Source organism: Mus pahari, chromosome 8 (assembly GCF_900095145.1).
Source record: "Mus pahari chromosome 8, PAHARI_EIJ_v1.1, whole genome shotgun sequence".
In the NCBI taxonomy this organism is placed as follows: Eukaryota; Metazoa; Chordata; class Mammalia; order Rodentia; family Muridae; genus Mus; species Mus pahari.
Genome location: NC_034597.1, coordinates 97,481,464 through 97,489,776, shown reverse-complemented (window position 1 = coordinate 97,489,776; position 8,313 = coordinate 97,481,464). Strand labels below are relative to the sequence as shown.

Here is an 8,313-nt window from a genome sequence, read left to right as displayed (position 1 = left end):
TTTGATAAGGGGTGGCAACTGCTATGCTTCTCTGTGGCTGTAAGGATAAGATTTAGAATGTAGTCATGAATTATGAGGGTGTAGCAAGTGACATTAGCAGGTTATTTTCTAATGTCCGTGAGCACACTCACCTTAGAAAGCTGGCAAGATTTTTCAGAGCCAGTCATGGTTTCTCTCGTGTTAAATGGGACTTCAGTTCGATTAGAAAACTATTCATTGACATGATAATGAGTTTCACTATTGCACCATATGAAAATCTTGGGTTGAAGACCAGCTTTGATGTTCAATAGCCCAAGAAGAAACTGTAGATTCAGCCCTTACTCTCATTGCCAAGAGTTCTATAAGAACAACCAGCTACTCAGCCATAACTTGCATATAGAGGACCTACGTCGTATCCTAGCAGGCTTCCTACTCTCTAAGAGACCCCAGGAGTCCTGATCAGTTATTCTGTGGGTACTGTTTCCTTCCTCTCCTGGGATCCCTGGTCTCTATGGTTTCTCTAATTACTAACACCCTTCCTCTACACGACTCCCTGCAATATGCCTAATGTTTGGCTGTGGGACTCAACATCTGCTCCCAAGAGTTGTTAAATGAAGTCTCTCTTTTCTCTTTGATGATGACTCAGCTACATGTGATCTTGGAACACCCAGCTGGAAGGACAAAGGGTACGAGGAAGGTTTTATGCTTGGGTTGGTATCTTAATCCCTCCACTTGTGACCTTGCCTGATTACAGGAGATGGCCAGTTAAATATCTCTGTCCTCATTTTTAGGGGTCTTTGCTAAACTTACTGTCATAGGCTACATGAAGTTTCTATTGCACTATTTTTTTTCACTTAAACCTGGAAATTCTTCCAATTCCATTTGTTTTTCCAATCCTTCCATTTGTTTCTCCTTTTTCCTCATCCTGCGACTTGATTCTTCCTATTTCCTAGCCCATCAGCCTACAAAATCTATTTTATTACCCCTCTGCAGAGAGATCCTGGCATCTTCCCTTGGGCACTATTTGTTAATTAGATTATCTAAGTCTGTGGGCCATAGTACGATTGTCTATTACTTTACATATAATATCCATTCATAAGCGTGTACACACTGAGTTTGCCTTTCTGAATCTCGGCTTCCTCAGGATATTTTTAGTTCTATTCCTGAGCCTGCCAGTTTCATTATGTCATTGTTTTTAACAGCTGAGTAATACTCTATTCTGTAAACATGCCACATTTTCCTTATCTATTCTTCTCTTGAGAGACATCTAGTTTGTTCCAGTTTCTAGATATTATGAAGAAACTATCTGTGAACATAGTCGATCAAGTGTCCAAGTAACAGGATAGAGCATGCTTTGGGTATATGCCCAGGTATGGTATAACTGGATCTTGAGGTAGAATAATTTCTAATTTTCTGAGAAATGGCCATATTGACTTCCAAAATAGCAATACAGTTTGCACTTCCACCAGCAGTGAAGAAATACTTCCTTTGCTCCCCGTTCATACTAGTATGAGCTGTCACTTTTAGTTTTTATCGCAGCCAATCTGACAAGTTTAAGATAGAATCCCATAGTCATTTTAATTTACATTTCCCTGATAACTAAGAATGTTGATTTTTTTTGTTTTTTGTTTTTTTGTTTTTGTCCATATGAAGTTAACAATGTTCTTAAAGGTGTGTAAAGAATTGCATTGGAATTTCAGTGAGGATTCCCTAGAATCCGTTGAACCCTTTTGATAGGACGGCCAGTTTTACTAGGGTACACCTACTAATTCACCAATCTTGTATTTTTTCATCTTCCTTTGATTCATTTAGACCCACGTGTTAGAAATTCTGAAATCGTGAGTTAGAAAAAGATTGGATTTTTGAATATACACAAAGAGCTTTTGTAATGAAGTCTTTATGAGCAAGAAGTTAAATATTCTTTTTTGACATTTTTCTTAGTTATTTTCTTTATTTACATTTCAAATGTTATCCCCCTTACTAGCTTCCACTCCAAAAGCCTGCTATCCCATCACCCCTTTCCCCTGCCCACCAACCCAGCTAATCCTGCTTCCTGACCCTCACATTCCGATATACTGGGGCATAGAATCTCAGGATCAAGGGCCACTCCTCCCATTAATGACTGATTGGTCATCCTCTGCTATATTTGCAACTAGAGCCATGAGTCCCTCCATGGGTTTTCTTGGGTTGGTGGTTTAACCCAGAGAGCTCTGGAGATACTGGTTAGTTCATATTGTTGTTCCACCTATAGGGTTGCAGCCCCTTCAGCTCCTTGGATAATTTCTCTAGCTCCTCCTTTGGTGGCCCCTTGCCATCTTGGGTGAGAACTCCATGGAGGGTCCCAAGGTCCCCAGAGTACTCTCCAAACAGCAGGTGCCCTAGCACACCCAGGAACCATAAATTTTATTTTATTAAGACACATGTCCTTTGATCATTTACAATTAACCTCTATAAATTGACCTAACTAAAATAGAGAAAAAGAAAAGGAAAAGATTTTTAGCTAATATGCAGATAGTGTGGAATTCTCTTGATCCAACTAATATCTAATTTTCTTTCCCATCCTATTTTACATTGTTTTTTACCTAAAAAAATGGTGCTCAAGAGAACTGAGAAAGATGGTGGTAGAGAAAAAGCCTGAGAAAATGAAACATGAAAAAAAAAAAAACAAAATACAAACAAAACATTCAGGTTTTTTTTTTTTTTTTTTGATGCTGTTGTTAATAGATCCAACCTTGACATGGTAGGGAATAATATGAGGAGTTGGTAAGTAGTCATGTGTTTTTGAATATTGAAAATACTAAAAGGATAGTTTTATTTCATTTTTTATTTCTTCATTTATATTTTGTTCCATATTTATAACTCGAAAAACAACAACATGATTTTTTTTTTCACAAAAACCAGTCTAGCAATTGAACATTTCTTTTGACTGTGAGGAAATCTAGGTATATAGCTTTGTTACCAGAACTGAATAAAAGAAAGGAATAATTGGCCGGGAGTGGTTGCGCCAGCACTCGGGAGGCAGAGGCAGGCGGATTTCTGAGTTCGAGGCCAGCTTGGTCTACAAAGTGAGTTCCAGGACAGCCAGGGCTACACAGAGAAACCCTGTCTCGAAAAACCTAAAAAAAAATAAAAAAAGAAAGAAAGAAAGGAATAATTGAATAATGTCCACATATTTATCATGAGTACTACTTATACATTAGCCTTAAGAAATTTAACTTTTCCTCAACAAAATTAAAAATCTTTATTTTAATAATTTATTTGCTGAATGTAATTATTTTGTTTGGTTAGTGCCTCAAAGTATGAAACAACTACCTCCTGCTGTCAAATCCACAATCTTCCTACTTGTTCATGTCAGTCAAGCAGGGCGGGGGGGGGGGGCTGCAGCAGAACACAGCAGACTAAATTGTTTAAAAGGGGTCTGCAATCCGGTAGGTGGAACAACAATATGAAATAACCAGTACCCCCATAGCTCGTGTCTCTAGCTGCATTTTAAGCAGAAGATAGCCTAGTTGGTCATCATTGGGAAGAGAGGCCCCTTGGTCTTGCAAACTTTATATGCCCTAGTACAGGGGAATGCCAGGGCCGAGAAGTGGGAGTAGGTGGGTAGGGGAGCAGGGCAGGGGGAGGGTACAGGGAACTTCCAGAATAGCATTTGAAATGTAAATATAGAAAATATCTAATAAAAAATTCCAAAAAAATTATTGTCACTGTACAGGATGTGGAAATTCTGAGATTATCAGGATAGGATATATTCTCCCAGTGTTAATAGTCTTTTCAGATTAGGCAGCTATAAATATAAAGTTGTTGAAATGTGTTTATCTCCAAAAGCTCTGCTGCAAGACATAAGCAAAGAAATTTAACAGAAATGACTCTGGGATTAAATTCAGATAACAATATGAAAGGATTTTAAAGACATAAAATTAGTCATACAAATATAAAAGACTCTGAACAAATATTGTAAGTACAAATACCTTAAGGAAATATAAAGAAGTATTGTTTAAAGAGCCTGAGGACAGGTCAGGCAAGCAAAAGTTAGAAAGGAAGAGTATGAGATCAAAATCAAGATTATCTTATTTTTGTACTTAGTTACAAACCCTTACTTTAATTCCAAGTTAAAAGTGTTTCTCTTTGCAAAATTCATATAAACAAGTGTTGCAATCTAACTTAAGTTCTAAAAAGACTAATTTTTAATAACTATGATGAAAAATGATGAGGGTAAAACTTAAAAGTAGAGTCAGAGATTGGCTAGTTTTCTATTAAAATAATTCAGCAAAGGATAAACAATTTCTAACCTGGGTAGTAGACAGTCTCTTCTAACTCACTTGGAGGTGGAAGAAAGTGTTGAGTGTGTAGATATATTCTGAAGATAGTGCTCACGAAGGATTTACAAATTAACTTTATAGAGATAAATCAGCACCCAAGTACATGGTTGATTAAATTCACTATAACATTGTCCTACCATTGCTCAAAACTATTTGATTTTAGTAGTTCCCGGACCCAGTCAGTAAGTCAATATTCTGTAAAGTAAATATGTAACAGTATTTGTATGGACTCAAGATGATTTTAGAAATCACTATAATCTAGTAAAAAAGCCAAATTTAGAGATATGAAATGATTGTCTTGTCACATACACTGCATATATGCTGTAACTTCTCTTAAGGTAAGCTAACAACCACATAAAACATTTCCAATGTGTTTATTTGGGCCAATAAACATATTATCACAATAATTGTGTTTATTATCACAATAATTGTGTGATGTGTTCAGTTGCCTCAAAGTACCTTAAAATTATATCAAACATTCCTTGTTCCCTAGTTATTTTTGTTACAAGAGTCCTGCAGAAGTGCATCCAGTGAGGCTTAGCAAGTTTTAGGATAAAAATTTCATTTCAGAGTGCCTTGTTTGAAGTTACACCAAGGCAGCTTCAAGGTTTCTACTGATCATAATCTTATCATTTTTTGATACTCATTGCTAATCTATTTTTAATCTTAGGTTTAAAGGTTCATTTCAGGTTGCAAATATGAAACTTGTCATTATTTCTAGATGAACATATGATCCAGTTTTTTATGAGCATTATGGTAATTATATGGGAATTGGTATTGTAAAATTTGCAATGTATGATGCCTGAAAAATCACTTCTTGACTTTTCACTACTAATTCAATTGACAATGCCCACTCCTAGATTAGAACAGTGTACTGATGCCCGTTTCTGCCAAAGTGCAGAACTCTAGGTCATAGTATTATTTTATGATGCCTGTGTCAACTCTGTGGCAAATACAGAGCAATGCTACCAGCACAAAGCAAATATCACTCAAATGTCCTCATATAGAAAAGAAAATACAATATTAAAACAATACTTAGGTGAGCAAATGCTAAAGAGAAGGCTTCTTTAGCCAAACTGTTATATTCTATACTATTTGAAATCTGGAACCTGCACATTATGAGAAAAAAAATAAGTTTTTTTTCCCTTTTTAAAATTATTTTTAATCATTCCATCATTTACATCTCAAATGATATCCCACTTCCCAATTAACCTACCCACTTCCAGGTTACCCCTCCACCAACCCCCATCCACATCTGTCCTCCACCCTCCCTTTTACCTGTATGAGAGTGCTCCCCCCCACACCCACACTCTTCAGCACCACCACTCTAGCATCCCCCTACTCTGGGTATCAAACTTCCCTGGGACCAAGGGCCTCCCCTCCCATTGCTGTCAGTCAAGGGCATCTTCTGCTACATATTTATCTGGAGCCATGGATCCCTCTAGGTACACTCCTTGGTTGGTGTTCTAGTCTCTGGGAGAACTGGGTGGTCAGACCAGCCTATGTTGTTCTTCCAATGGGGTTGCAATCCTGCAAGCTCCCCCACCAGATTCCCTGAACTCAGTCTGATGGTTGGCTGTTTTATCCTGTCTTACCAAGAGATGTTTTCAGTCCCAGCTGTTGATTATAGCAAACACTGTACACAAGGGAAAACTGGCATAAGGAACCTGTACTAACATGACAGCATGGGGAACAGCAAAATGTGAGACTCTGAAAGGCTTCTGTGGAAATTTAAAATGTTGTCAGATGATTTTACCCAGCTGTGTTCTAGCAAACAAGCAGACAACTTGATATAGATTATAATCTGTGACAATGCCACAGGAAGTGCAAATATTTTTTTTTAAATAAGAGAAGTGTCCCATGGAGCAGCAGAAGGCATGGAGAAGCCTAGGGATGAAGGGGGTGCCGTGTACACTGTGTCTAAACCTCTCCGGTAGTCAAATATTATGTAATAATGAATGCTTGTTTGAAAGGAACAGGCATATGCCTGTCAGATCACATTATTAAGTATAACTTAACATTTATATAAAGGGAAATACAAATTTTCCTACCTATTATGAAAAAGGTCTCAAGAGTGAAAGAGTTAAGACAGTATAAGAAGGATGAGATTATGCAATAAAATTTCACTAAGAAACTTCAAGATGACAAATATGTATTTTTCACAGTCTTTCTCTATAACACATTGTGAGATAGACTATGATCAAAGTTACAGAATATATACTCACCTGATAAACTCCAAACCATGATAACTTCCAGACACCAGCATATCTAAGGTAATTTTTATTATTATGCAATGCTATAAATGGGTTTTCTGGATATCCAAACCTATCGTATTTAAAGATAATCTAGTGATTTTTTCCCTGCTCAGTATGAATAAACATGATTTGTTCAATATAGCATTGCTATTGTTGTTAAGATGGGAAATATTTCTCTACTGTGTTATTGTGCATTTCAGTAAAAAAAACAATTAGTCTTTTTAAAATAAGACAATGTGTTCTTTTAAGTCCATATATTTGACAGATATATATGAATATCAATTCAAGCAGACTAAAAAATACATGAGATTAGAGTAGAAAGGTTTGGTCTCCTGGCAAAGACTATAAATAAACTTATAATGTTACAATACATTTGAACTAGAATAATTTTGGTCTAATTAAGTAAAGAGTAGAATATGGCCAGATTAAGCTACCAAGGAGAAAAATGATTTAAAATTAAGTAGAATTATTTCTGGCAATAGTATAATCTAAATAGGTTCTCATCCTTATACTTTTATGATTTAATATAGACACAATTATAGCTTTTTAATTATGAAGAATTATTCAGAGAATTCATCCACAAAGCAATGTTTAATTATTTCACATTAGTGATTAGAATTATTTGAAGGATAGTATGTTTTTAAAATAGATTATTAGTCTGTAAATACTAAAATATTTTATGAAATTTAATTATATATATATTTAAATGCCTATTTAGGAAGGAAGACGTACAAATGAAACAAATCATTTTATGCCTGGAGTCCTTATGGTATGCAAAAGACAAAATGCAATCCATGACCTCTGTAACATCAAGTCAAAAAGCTAAAGCCATTTTGTCATTTCTTATTTCAGTTTCTTTATCTTTAATTGATCTTCACAATGCTGAGACAGCAGAAAATTGTGAAACTTCTATTAGTCAAGAAAACATTTGGCAGTGAATGCAAATCATGTGGAATTTCCATTTTGCTAATGTGCTTTGGCTCTGAGAATACTCCTAACAGCGCCAATTTCTACTCTATATCTTATGTCTTTGGTTTCACCTCCTAAAATTTGATCAAATCATTCCTTTAAATAAAGAGGCATTGACATTAGCTTTGAATACTCCCACGGTTTTTTTTTTTTTTTTTTTTTTCAGCTTTTAGGAACTTTATAAATATATGGAACGCTTCACGAATTTGGGTGTCATCCTTGCGCAGGGGCCATGCTAATCTTCTCTGTTTCATTCCAATTTTAGTATATGTGCTGCCGAAGCAAGCACTACTTTCATGTTTTTTTAACAGTGTGTTTGGTACTTATTTAATTTGAAACTAAATATGATCATTTTGAGCTTATACAGCTTCTAGCAATGTAGTTACAACTACATTTAACATTTATTCATTACATATCTGTCATGTATCTATAGTTACATAGAAGAAATTAGAAAGCTTATGATTTTGTTTGATGAAGCACCAACATCAGTAATATGATACAAACAATTATTAGTATTGTAGAATTCCATAATAATTTTCTCTTCACAAGTGTTCTGGTCAAGTGCAATATTATATGTCTCTCAACTAGGGTTATAGCTTTTAGTAACTATATAAGTACTTGTAATATCCAGATACTATGTCAAAAATAAATTATGTAGCTACAAACAAATATGGGTCCTGTTGAGATAAAATGAGTATAATATAATAAATAAGTTACAGAAACAAATATTATCGCTAGAAAACAAAGTTACATAGGGGGAATGAATGAAATGCAACCTTTGAAAGAAC

At 35.4% G+C, this 8,313-nt stretch overlaps 1 non-coding gene across 1 annotated transcript; it reads right to left on the bottom strand.

Annotated features, from left to right (window-relative positions):
- Positions 1-7,707: 7,707 nt before the first annotated feature.
- Positions 7,708-7,814, bottom strand: LOC115064647. The gene has a single exon (XR_003844464.1). It is a non-coding gene; the product is annotated as a U6 spliceosomal RNA (small nuclear RNA).
- Between the last annotated feature and the right edge of the window lie 499 nt (positions 7,815-8,313).